The sequence below is a fragment of the Myotis myotis genome, unplaced genomic scaffold, assembly GCF_014108235.1.
Source record: "Myotis myotis isolate mMyoMyo1 unplaced genomic scaffold, mMyoMyo1.p scaffold_m19_p_6, whole genome shotgun sequence".
NCBI classification, from domain to species: Eukaryota; Metazoa; Chordata; class Mammalia; order Chiroptera; family Vespertilionidae; genus Myotis; species Myotis myotis.
Genome location: NW_023416368.1, coordinates 83,991,829 through 84,005,014, shown reverse-complemented (window position 1 = coordinate 84,005,014; position 13,186 = coordinate 83,991,829). Strand labels below are relative to the sequence as shown.

At 45.9% G+C, this 13,186-nt stretch overlaps 1 pseudogene; it reads right to left on the bottom strand.

The window, feature by feature from the left end:
• Nucleotides 1-2,836: 2,836 nt before the first annotated feature.
• The window catches only part of LOC118659245, a 46,644-nt pseudogene continuing 36,294 nt past the window's right edge, over nt 2,837-13,186 (bottom strand).

The window sequence follows — 13,186 nt, the reverse complement described above, 5'->3', positions numbered from 1 at the left end:
TGTTCCATGTTTCCATTCTTCTGGTTCTATTTTATTCATTGGTTTATTTTGTTCATTGGACTCCTTTTTCTTTTATTTTTACTTTTATATTTAATTGTGGGTAGATATTAAATCTATATTTAAATTATATACAATTTTGATATAATTGTATGAGTCGGCAATTACCCATGTTTTCCTACACAGCCATCTTGGATCTTTCCCATAAAGTTTTCTAATTAAATTTTAAATGGTGTTTTATAAATCTGTAGCATTTATACTTCTGCAGGGGTGCCTTGGATGCCCAAGCACACAATAGCAAAGTTTAAAATTGCTCTAAGATTTGAGGTAAACCTCTTGTTTATTTATGTATTTTTTTCCCTTCTAATCCTCACCCTAGGATATTTTTTTCCAATGATTTATAGAGACAGGGGAAGGGAGGGATAGGAAGAGAGAAGGAGGGCAGAGGGAGGGAGAGAGAGAGAAAAAAACATTTATGTGAGAAAGGCATTAACTGTTGCCTCTTACATGGGCCCCAACTGGGGCCAGGGATCAAACCTGCAGCCCAGTTACACACTCTTGGCTGGGAATCAAACCCAGGACCCTGAGGTGAGTGGGCTGATGCTCTAACTACTGAGGCAAGCTGGCCAGGGACCTCCTTTATCTCTCTCTCTTTTTTTTAAAATTAAATCTTTATTGTTCAGATTATTACATTTGTTCCTCTTTTTCCCCCATAACTCCCCTCCACCCAGTTCCCATACCACCCTCTGCCCTCACTCCCCACCCACTGTCCTCATCCACAGATGCACGATTTTTGTCCAGTCTCTACCCGCATCTCCCACACCTTCCCCCCCCCCCAAGAATAGTCAGTCCATTCCCTTTCTATGCCCCTGATTCTATTATAATCACCAGTTCATTCTGTTCATCAGATTCTTTATTCACTTGATTTGTAGATTCACTTGTTGATAGATGTGTATTTGTTGTTCATAATTTGTATCTTTACCTTTTTCTTCTTCTTCCTCTTCTTAAAGGATACCTTTCAGCATTTCATATAATACTGGTTTGGTGGTGATGAACTCCTTTAGCTTTTTCTTATCTGTGAAGCTCTTTATCTGACCTTCAGTTCTGAATGATAGCTTTGCTGGATAAAGTAATCTTGGTTGTAGGCTCTTGGAATTCATCGTTTTGAATATTTCTTGCCACTCCCTTCTGGCCTGCATGGTTTCTGTTGAGAAATCAGCTGACAGTCGTATGGGTACTCCCTTGTAGGTAACTGCCTTTCTTTCTCTTGCTGCTTTTAAGATTCTCTTTTTGTCTTTTGCTCTTGGCATTTTAATGATGATGTGTCTTGGTGTGGTCCTCTTTGGGTTCTTTTTGTTTGGGGTTCTCTGCGCTTCCTGGACTTGGAAGTCTATTTCTTTCACCAGGTAGGGGAAGTTTTCTGTCATTATTTCTTTAAATAGGTTTTCAATATCTTGCTCGCTCTCTTCTCCTGGCACCCCTATAATTCAGATGTTGGTATGCTTGAAGCTGTCCCAGAGGCTCCTTACACTATCTTCGTATTTTTGGATTCTTTTTTCATTTTGCTTTTCCATTTGGGTGTTCTTTGCTTCTTTGTATTTCAAATCTTTGACTTGATTCTTGCGATCCTCTGGTCTGCTGTTGGGAGTCTGTATAATATCCTCTATTTCAGTCAGTGTATGCTTAATTTCCAGTTGGTCCTTTATCATAATCTCTAGGGTCTGACTAGATTTCTTGAGGATCTCACTACATTTATCGGCGGTCTCACCAGTCTTTTCGAGGGTCTTACTAAATTTATCGGCGGCTTCTAGAAAGTTCTTGAAAAACCTTAATAGTGTGGTTTTGAACTCTATATCCAGTAGTCTGCTTTCCTCCATTTCTGTCATTTGTATCCTGTTCCTTTGTCTCTGCATTTTTTTATGCTTCCCTGTATTGATAAAGTGGTTTTCTGTGCTAAGTGTCCTCTAGGGCCCAGTGGTTCAGCCTCCCCAATTACCTGAGGAGGACACTCTTGGTGCACCCCCTTGTGGTCTTTGTGCACAGTCTTGTTGTAGTTAAGCCTTGATTGTTGTAAGTATCACTGGGAAGAATTGACCTCCAGGCCAATTGGCTGTGAGAATCAGCTGTGTCTGCAGTGGGGGAACTTCTGTGCTAGAGACACCCCTCCAGGGCAAGACTTGCTTCAATGGGGCTTTGGTGCTCACTGAGTCTGCCCCTTGAGTGTGTCCTTTAAGGGTCTGAGGAGGTGCAAACTGGAGGGTCCCACTCTGACCACTGGGCACACTTGCTCCTGGTTCTCTAGGGAGGTGCTAATCTAGCCTTTGCCTGAGGCTACCCAGCAAAAGCCTCTGTGCAGGGCTCGGGTGGGGCAGGTCTCCTGGGATCAACAGGGCGGGGCTAGCAGTTATGGCTGCTCTCAGTCCTGCCCTGAGAGGCTCCACTTCTCAATGTCCCGGTAATCGCTGCAAGCACCTCTGAGAGAAAGCTGCCCTCGAGTTCCGACCAATGCCAGACAGTCCCGCTTCTCCCGTATGAGTCCGGGTCCCCAAAGACTTGCTCAGAACTGGAGCTCAGAGCCTGAGACTCCCTCCGGATTGCAAAAGACAACCACGCCCTCAGCCGCCAGCCCGCTCCGAGTGCGCCTCTGTACCTTAGTATTTTACTTCCGCACCGCTCCTCCTCTGAGTCTCGGTAAGCTTTTCTCTTTCCTTCTGGTTGTAGAATTTCCACTCAGCCAGCCTCCCTGTGGTTCTGGATGATGTCTGTTCCGTCTTTTAGTTGTATTTTTGAAGCTGTTGTGCGAGGCAGCAAACTCTGGTGTTTACCTATGCCGCCATCTTGGTTTCTCCCCTCCTTTATCTCTTTAACTGCTTGTTACCACTGCTTTTGAGTAGGAGAGGTGGCATTTCTGTAGTTTTTGTAGATGAGGGTCTCATGATGTTACAACCCCTCATTTTCTTTAGAGAGCATGGCTTTGGTGCATTGCATGCCAATAACATTGTCAGCGCTAAGAGATCTTTCTATAGCAGCTCTGCCCAGGTCTTTTTTTTGAACACCTCTGGCAATAGCCTAGGAAAGGAAACCAAATACAAAGAAAGCACAATTAAAAAATAAAAGGGTTCCAACCTTTAAAAAAAAGCATCACTGATAGCCACACATTCACACTCCTTTACATAGCACATAGTTCCTGCCCCTTTGGGTAGCTGAGGTCTATGCTGCCAGGTTCTGTGGATGCCTCTTTCTGCAAATTCACTAAAGGAAGTCCCTTGAGGGTTATAATTTGATTGCAAAAGCACAGGAATTTAGAATTATTTAAATGTTGGGTTCTCAATGATGGCAAGGAACAATATCATCTGTTGCCTGAACATTTGTTCCGTAAACATACAAACAGACACTTGGGCACAATCAGTGTTTTGTGAGCTATTCAAATTCTGCCCAATCTTCACTAGTTACTCTCTACTCCAAGCAAACTGTAATGAAGTGGTCATGTGCTGAACTTCACTGGAAGGTAGGGAAGGTCTAATGACTGAAGCATCATAAGGACTGAGTTCACTTGCACGTTAATTATGGTAGAAACACATCTTACTCTAAAGTGCCACCAAGGTACCACAGACAGTGTCCGTGTTAAAAGTGTCCATTTCAATTGTGAATAATTTTGTTGTATTCTCACCAGAATTCATAAGCCACAAATATTGCTTTATCCCATGTACTTTACCATTTCCATTAAAACACCATGTGCTCTCTACAGCCAGTATTTGAAAGACACACTATACATTCTAAATATAGGTCCCTCAGGTTAGTCACTAATATTCTGCCTAATAAACTCATGGGACTGAACTGTGAAATGAATTTGCAAACTAATTTATGAGTGGGAAGTGGATTATGTTTGTCAACATGATTAGTTATACAATTATAAGAAATATGTGGTTAAAAGAAAGGGTAGGATGCTACATGGAAAACCATTAACAGATTAATGTGATTTAAAATATTCTGAATATTCTGAATTAGGGTCACAAAAGAGATGTAGAATTTTTTAATAATGAGGGTTCTGTATAAACCATAAAGCACCAATGATATGATGCAAAAGGGTTCAGAAGCTCTTCTTTAATGTGTTAATTTTAAAAAGCTTTCCATTGTCCTAATCATCGCTTCATAGAATTTATTAACAGATGTTGGCTCAGGGAACAGAGAGAAAACCCCACTTAGTGACTCCACAGCCTTACCTCTGTGCTCTGTGCTCTTTCTTTGCAAAGATTTTTAACTAGAGCAAGTGGGTTGTTTTCATGGATTAAGTATCGAAGGTCAAAGTAATATTTGGCATAGAGACTGGCAGGAACAGTAGTATCATAGTCAATGTAACTTAAAAAATGCATTTCTATCTCATTCCTAGGGGAGGAGGAGGAGACAAAACCAACATAGAACATTTTAGTCATCTGGGCTACCTTCAAAAACATCACTCTAAGCTACGAGGATGACTCTAAATTATGTTTTGAAACAAGTAAAGGTCACCCAGCTGTACTAAGACTCTAACCATCAAACCAGGTGCAGCTCTTTGAGGTCCCTCCTGCATCTCAGCACTTGGGATTGGGAGAAGTGTGAGGAGGTGACCGCCCCCTTTTGCTCTCCTGCTGCTGACTTGGGGGCTCAGAGTCCCTTGAGTGCGGCTGTGGATTCGTGCTCCTGGCTCACTGACCAGGGCCCGCTGTAGTGTTCAGATGAAAGGAGTGATGTAGGCTGCTCCTGGGCCCTAACCAACTTGCAGGCATTTCCACCAGGCCCATCACAGGAAGGGGCTTGTAGAAGTAGAGAGGTACCAACAAACGAAGCGGGCACGTCACCACCGCCGTGAAGGGATCCATGGGAAGCCACCACTACTATCTGAGGGGGCAACACTCTTGAGGCAACCAGGATTCATTGAAAATAAATAAATAAATAAATAAATAGCCTATCTAATAGTAGACAAACATGGTAATTGACCATACCTTTGCTACGCCTCCCATGGGCTAATCAGCATGCTATGCAAATTATCCGGCAACAAAGATGGTGGCTAATTTGCATACTGCAGGCAGATCCCGCTGCCCTGCCCCGCCTGGGGCTGGCGGCAGCACGATCCTGAGCCACCAGCCACCCCAGTGCGAGATCCTTGCCTGCCATGTGGGGGACGGGGCGGGCTGGGTGGGTGGCAGCGTGGGATCCAGGCCTGCCATCTGTGACCGGGGGAGATGAGGCAGACATCGCGGGATTGGGCATGCCATCTGCCACCAGGGGAGCGGGCCTAAGCCAGCAGGTGGTTATCTCCTGAGGGGTGCCAGACTGTGAGAGGGCACAGTTTGGGCTGAGGACCCCCCTCCCCCACCAGTGCACAAATTTTTGTGCACCGGGCTTCTAGTTCTATAATAAAAGCATAATATGCAAATCAACCCATGCGATTGGTGGGGGAAGGGGGACCCACTATCGCTCCACAGAGGGAGGCCCAGGCCACCCACCGGCAGGTCGAGCAATCCAGGGGCTCCATGGTCATTCCAAAGAGGGAGGCCCAGGCCAGCGATCTGTGGGCTGCAGTGGGTGGGTGGGGCCTCCCTCTCCCAGACTGTGAGAGGGCGCAGGCTGGGCTGAGGAACCCACCTCCCGAGTGCACAAATTTTGTGCCCCAGGCCTCTACTAAATAAATAAATAAATAAATCAGTTACATTTTATGGGAAAAGAAATCCCTCCCCTACCCAGTGCATGGGACTAACAGCAGAGGACAAAAGGGAAGCTTCTGTTCACCGTAATCCTACTGACAGGACAGGCCGCACTTTTTAAACTATGAAAAGCCGAAACATGAAAGATAGATGAGCTGGCTGGACTAAGCCCCTTAGGACTTGACCTCTGACGGGCACGGAGTCAGACTCCAACTGTGTTCTCCCACGTGGCGCTGCGTCCTGCCCTGCTCAGCACCCCTGCCCCTGCCCGAGCAGAGGGGAGCCTGCACACAGGGGTGAGCTCAATAAAGTGCAAAAGGAAATTTGGGAGCAGTGCTTTGCTATGTGACAGACTCCTGTCATTTGCTGAATAAATAAATATAAAATTAGAGTAAATGTTCTACTTGCACAGCTCTCCTGTGATAGAGTTAATTCTATAAAAAATGACAAACACCAGAACAATCATGAGAGAGGCTTAAATTCTAACAAACCTGTTTTCTTAGGTTAAAGCTTTAATATGTTACCCACTGGACCGGTCGATGAAAGTGGATGTTCTCCTGTATGGAGAGCGGTCAGAATAGGAGCCGATAGGAGGTTGTTTTATTTGTTGAACTTTAAACCCAACAGAACCTATTTCCAAATTATTTTCCTATTCTTATGGCTATAAGTCTATAGACACATAAATCAGATCATGTTTTGATAATCAGCTAACCAGAACTTATTTCCAACAGAAATAAATAAAATTTACTATCCCTTCTATATTTCCTCCAGTACTATCTTTTAATTGTGTACAAACAGAGCCCCTTCATAGGATTAACAGAGGTCTATTAATAGACCTTTAATCATGGAAGAAGGCATGAGTATAGAACATACACCTTCTGTTTATTTGTATTTATTCATTCATTTAAAAACATATTTTTATTGATTTCTGAGAGGAAGGAAGAGGGAGAGAGATAAACATCAATGACGAGAGAGAATCATTGATCAGCTGCCTCCTGCACGCCCCCCACTGGGGATTGAGCCCACAACCCGGGCATGTGCCCTTGACAGGAATCGAACCTGGGACCCTTCAGTCTGCAGGCTGATGTCCTATCCACTGAGCCAAACCGGCTAACAAGGGACCACTTTGAAGCCAATCAATGATTCTCTCTCATCATTGATGTTTCTATGTCTCTCCCTTCCTCTCTGAAATCAATAAAAAAAAGAAAGAAAGCAAGCTACGAAGACAGTTACTGTACTGTTGTTCTGGTAGTTAGCTTGTAAAATGTTTGTAAAAAAAACACACAAAAAAACAGAGAAACACACTTCAAATTACTATGCACACTTTACAAAAACACATCCAGACCAACTAATTAATGACGAGGAATATGAATTGGTATATGAAAGGTGGACAGAAAGAAGTATGTAATTTTATGCCTATTTCAGCTCTCTGCACAACGTAACCTTTAAAAATATTTCTTAACATGTAAACTTTATGGGGGAATGAGGTATGGGAAAATGGTTAGGAAATTTGCCAAAAGCTTACAAACTCACATGTCCTCGACTGTAATGATGTTATTGATGAGCTGGCAGTAGGGCACATCCCACAGAGCCTGTTTGTCCCACAACTCATAGGCAACAGTAGCAGCTCCCAAAAGCATTCTTTTCCAATTAGTGGGACACACATCAATAGTTACATACTGCCTAACCCTTTCCAGGTAAATCTGCAAAAGTAGATCGCGTAAGTGCCATGATAACAACTGTTGGAAATGACAGATTTCATACTTTTTTGAAATCCCCCCCCTCCCCTTTTTTGTTACTCTTCACCTGAGGATATTTTTCCATTGATTTTTATTTTATTTTTTATTTTTTTCCATTGATTTTTAGAGGGAGTGGAAGGAAGGGAGGGGGGTGGTGGCGGAGAAAGAGAGAGAGGCAGAGGGAGAAAAACATCGGTATGAGAGAGAGACAGTGATTGGTTGGCACCGCCCTTGCCTGTCTGGGACAGGGAATAGAGCCTGCCAGCCAGGTAAGTGCCCTTGACCAGGAATGGAACCTGGGACCTGTGAGTGAGCGGGCTGGTGCTCTAACTCCTGAGCCACATAGGCCAGTGTTAAAGACCTTTTATACTTAGGTTCTACAGACACTGCTTGGCCAGCCAAAGCCAGAGGCCAAGTCATAGTTGTAAACCAGATACTTTTGTTGCCTACTTTGTCCATGTGAACTTTCAGCCCAATTTTTGGTCACAGGAATGAATAGACGTATTAGGAAAGGCCGTCCTGAAGCAATGCATGGGGCCATTATTACCTTTCCTCTTGTAAAGGGAGCATAGAGAGGCCCAGTACCGATTCGTTGTTCAACAAATACTTGAGTGCCTACAGGTGCAGTGCTTCCTGCCTGGCTTGTATTTATACGTGATCTCACATACACTGGAATATGCAAATCCCTGGTGATGCCGGAATTATGTCTATCTCTTCACAGTCACTAGCCCTTTTGGGGTACAAGCTGGAGATAAAAACTGGTGCCCCAGGTTGCCTCCCAGTGGCTGCTGTGGGGGCAGCAGGACAGGCAGTGCAAACAGATGAGCTTCAGGCTGTTCTGTGCACCTGCCCGTGTTCCTGTCTTAGTGTCTCTGTGAGGAACACGTGCAAACCAAGGACAGTCCTCCTCATGCCCCTCATGCTCACATCTCCACGATCATGGTGGGAACCATGTCTCTGTCTCACATAATCTGAGGGGCACTCCATGCTGCTGGTCTCAAGGGGGTGACAGAGCTGCCAGGCTCTGTGTCCCTGGGCTCCTCCAACCCCGCCAGGCAGCTGGGGAGGCTCATGATGCCTTAGACACGCCCTCAATGTCTCCTCTACAAAGAACTGGGCGAGGTAACAGCCCAGTAGGTTATAGAGCTAAGCTGTGATTTCTTGTTACTCAGAGCATGCCTTTCAGAAGAGTGTATGAAACAAAAAGTTCAGTTTTAAAAAGTGTGTTTACTGCCTGAAGATTTTTGACAGCAGAGATTTGCCAAACTCAACTGTGTTTTCAAAAACAAATGCTTATGGAACATGACGTGTTCTGAGGGAAATGCTGCGCCCATTCCTCAAAACTCAACATTCTCAGCTGTCCTAAGAAGGAGCTACCTGCAAGGTTCAATTCTAGTTGATGGGCATCATTAGAGGCCCTTGTTCAACACTGACCGCCTCCCAACTTCCGTCCCCTTTACTGGCAGACGCAGTATGCGCCATTACTCCTTCATTCATCCCACCTGCCCTCCCGCGTCAATGGAATTGGGATTCTCTTCTCGCCGAAGCTGACCTTCTGTCAGTGAAGTCGGTACCAGCCCACTTCTGCAGAACACTGTTCCATACTCACCTCTTCTTGAAGAATCCCCCGTGTCTGCCCAGATTCCCCCAATAGGAATGTGTTTACCTCCTGCCACGCCAAATCCCTAGAATGCTTCCTCTCATCTGGCTCAGGGTAAACGCCCTGATGCTGCTTCTCACCTCCCATTCTCTCCTTCACCCACTTTAGTCTGCCCCTGGCGCTGTCACTCCACTGAAATGGCTATTGCTAAGGGCATCGGAGCCTTCGCAGTACGAACAGAGCTCTTCATCTCACTGCCCACTCCCCAGCCATCCCTAATAGCAGAGGGGGCACGGCCACTTGTCTAGTTGCTGGGACCAAAAACCTCCACTTGAGCCAGCCTGCTCCGGTCTGCTAGCAAGTCTTGCCTCGCCTTCTCCGTGGGAACCTGACCGCTTGCCAGTGCATTGGGCACCTCTCACCTGTATGACTCTTACTGACTGCTGACTTCACTGCCTCCACTCGGACTTCCAACAAGTCTCTTCTCCCCAGGGAACCAGAGTAGCCTCTTTCCTTAAGAGCACTTCACCCCCAACTCAATGTCTGCCGAAGGTTTCCCATCAGGCAAATCTAATGTAACTTCTTCCCATGGCCTGCAAGCCTCCAGGCCCTATGAGATAGGATATTGCCCGTCTCTGACCTCATCTTCTTTCCTCATCCCACACTCTGACCACACGGCCACACCTCACTGTTCCCTGAACACACTAACCCTGTGCCCGTCTCAGAAGTGTGCCTCGGGCCCCCTGCCCACAAGGCCAGAGCTCATCTTCCTCAGCTCAGCCAGGTCACAGTTCCAATGCTTCCTCTTTAAAGAGGCTCTTCTGACCTTTCTGCCTAAAAGAGTAAATCCCTGTGATCACCTTATCTCTTCATCCTGCTTTATCTTCTTGGTGCTCACACCACCTGAAGCATTTATCTCTTTAAAAACACTCATTAAAAAACTACGTATGTCTTCCTCACTAGAATATAAGCTCTTGTCTTCATAAATTTTGTTCTACCTGTTCTCTCTTCTAACCTCAGCGCAGACCTGGAAGGACTGTGAGCACTGAAGGAACAGGTCCCCGGAAGTGGCTAGGGTGATGGGAAGCCAGGAGAGAACAACCAAAGAGAAGCCCAGACAAGGGAGGTTCAAGAGAGTGTGGGCCAACTGCCAAACGCTGCCAAGAGCTTGCTCAGCCCATCAGTATCCACGGGATCCCTGCTCTTTGCCGTTACTCTATCTCCTGCCACCTTTCATTCCCACGCTTTTTCTGCATGTGAACAGCTACTCTTACTTCCCTACCTCCAGCTCAGATTCTTGCTCTAATTCCATTCATTTAAACAATTAAGAGACACTGCCTCTCCGCTGGCTCCCAGGAGCAAAGCTTAACGTGTCCACAAAAAACTGCCCCTCGTCCAACCCCGATGCTGCTCTCCCCGCTGTGTTACTTAGCTCTCCCCACGGAAGCACCGCCCCTGCCTTTCCCCTGCAGGTGCTCAGTTCTCCAGAGGACGGCAGCTCCATGAGAAGGCCTGCGTCTCACCCAGTGCCCACTAAGGGTCTCTATTCAGAAGCACAGCTGCCTCTTCAAAGCTTTCCCTGGATGCTCAAGGGGGAGGCACTGACCTGTGTCTTTTCCCCGACCCTGCAGCTGACGCTCCCCTTCAGGCGTGCTGTGGGAGGAGTAACACATCCCCACCACCGCTCCCTAGAATAGAACCTATTTCCAGTGACAAAATATGAACAGAGGGATTCTGTATGGATGACGCAAAAGTCCTTCCGCAGCTGTAGCTTAGCAGGCAACTAGCAAAGCCTTTTCCAGTGCTACTGGCTCTATTCTCTGGGGCGGCTTCGCAGGCAGGCCCCGGAGGACAGCAGGAATGGAGTAACACCCATCATGGAGGGAACAGAGAACCTAGGGGTCTAGTTCCCAACAGGACACACTTGAGAGCTGCTTGGGGAACACAGCTGGGGACTCAGCTTAGTCCTACACTGAGTCAGTTTGTCCCAAGGCTGGATGGTTTGTTGCTGCCTCCATCCTCCCCGACAGCACACCTTGTGTGTGTGTGAGTGTGTGTGTGAGTGTGTGTGTGTGTGTGTGTGCACTGCATGCGCCTGTGTCTCCTGTGGGTCAGGAGGTGGGGTTGGGTGGGGAGTTAGGGGAAGAAACAGAAATCTCCCCTCATGTCTTTAATAGCAATTGTTTGTGATGGAAACAGCAATGGTAACACTTTCAATCCCAACGATTATTTAGCTCCACTGTGTGTGACTTACTCCCTTTCATAGCTTCTCTTAATAAAGTTCTGAGGATCATGTCAGGAATCTGCTTTGATGTGCAAAGCAGGACCACTACCTGTGCCCAGGACAGAGAAGCAGCCTTTGGAAGAGCTGTCTTACCAAGGTCACAATCGCACATTCAGCGGTGAGGTGTTCAGCACTGAAAAGAGCACAGACAAATCTGTAGACAATCTTCAGGTCAGGGTCATGCAGAAAGTGGTCCTTTGTAATTACTTCATGCTGAAAAGAGAAAAAAGGCAATATACACTGAGTGGCCAGATTATTATGACCACCCCATCAGTACTTTGTTGGGCCACCTTTTGCCTTCCATACTGCGGCGATTCTTCTTGACATTGACTTCACGAGATGTTGAAAGGTGATGCGAGGAATCTGACACCATGCCTGATGAATAGCACTGTCCAGTTCTGTGAGATTTGATGGTTGTGGAACCAGCTGCCTGATGTCTCTTTTAACTTCGTCCCACAAATGCTCAACTGGATTGAGATCTGGTGATTGTGGGGGCCACCTAAGCAAGGTAAAGTCTCCCTCATGTTCTTGAAACCACTCCTGCACAATACGAGCACCGTGGCATGGCGCATTGTCTTGTTGGAAGAAGCCATCTCCATTGGGATACGCCATCAACATGATAGGATGAACCTGATCAGCAACGATACTTAGGTATGTTGTGCTATTCAGACGTTTATAATGAGCTGGCCCTCTAGCAACTTCAGCGGGAAATTATAGCTAATTTGCCTACAAACGTCAGGTGGTCATAATCTGGCCACTCAGTGTAAGTACCCAGTGAAGGAAAATATACATAAGAACTCTCATGCTAGCAGCCTTCTACTTTGCCCACCTGTCCCTAAAATAATTTCAATTAGGTGACATATCTTTTAGTCTTTTTTAAAAATAATGACTTTTTTTTTTATTTCAGAGAGGAAGGGAGAAGGAGAGTGAGATAGAAACATCAATGATGAGAGAGAATCTTTGATCAGCTGCCTCCCGCACACCCCCTACTGGGGATGGGGCCCACAACCCAGGCATGTGCCCTTGACCAGAATTGAACCTGGGACCCTTCAGTCCGCAGGCCAGCGCTCTACCCACTGAGCCAAACCAGCTAGGGCTCTTTTAGTCTTTGAAGTATAAACAATGATCTTAAACAACACTGATTCTATACTCACCAGTTACTGAACAGAGATACAGGTACAACCTGCATACAGTTATGTATGTTTCTCCCTCCCCCCGCCCACAGAAGTCTACCGAAATGTAAACCATGTTTAGGCTCACAGGCATGTTGACCCCCATGTCACTCTTCTCTGCAACCAGCTCTGAAAACACATGTTCATGTTCCTGTGACCCCGAGACTCTGGCTGTGCCGTGCTCCCCAGGAGGCACCAGCTACATGTCGCTGCAGAGCTTCAGAGGAGGGAAGCAGGAAATCCTCTCATTTTAATTGGTTTAAAATTTAAGTAGTTGCCTCAGTTTTTTCAAAGAGTCTTAACATACCTTGTAGGTCTATTTACAGACATTTATATTGTTTGGTGCTCCTGAAATGTTTCTTTAAGAAAGATACACTTACTCATTTGGGGCACATTTACTCACTTTAGCTCCCTGACTATACAAAGCTGTGGCTCAGTTCTTACTGACGTGGCCCTCACACAAGACTCCTTTTGTAAAATCATTAGAGACAACATGCAATGGGGAGAAGACTGAAAAGAAGATGATTTTGACTTCAAGCTGGAGGGAGTCATTTTTTTCTAATAATTCATTTCAAAGCAGACCAGTATGAAATAAACACCACAGTATGGGAGACAAATAGAACGTCAATAAAACTGACACTTACTCTGAAGGGGTGCTTTCTCTCATCGAAAATAGCGGTGGTTTTATTTCCAACTCTATAAAACAAGAA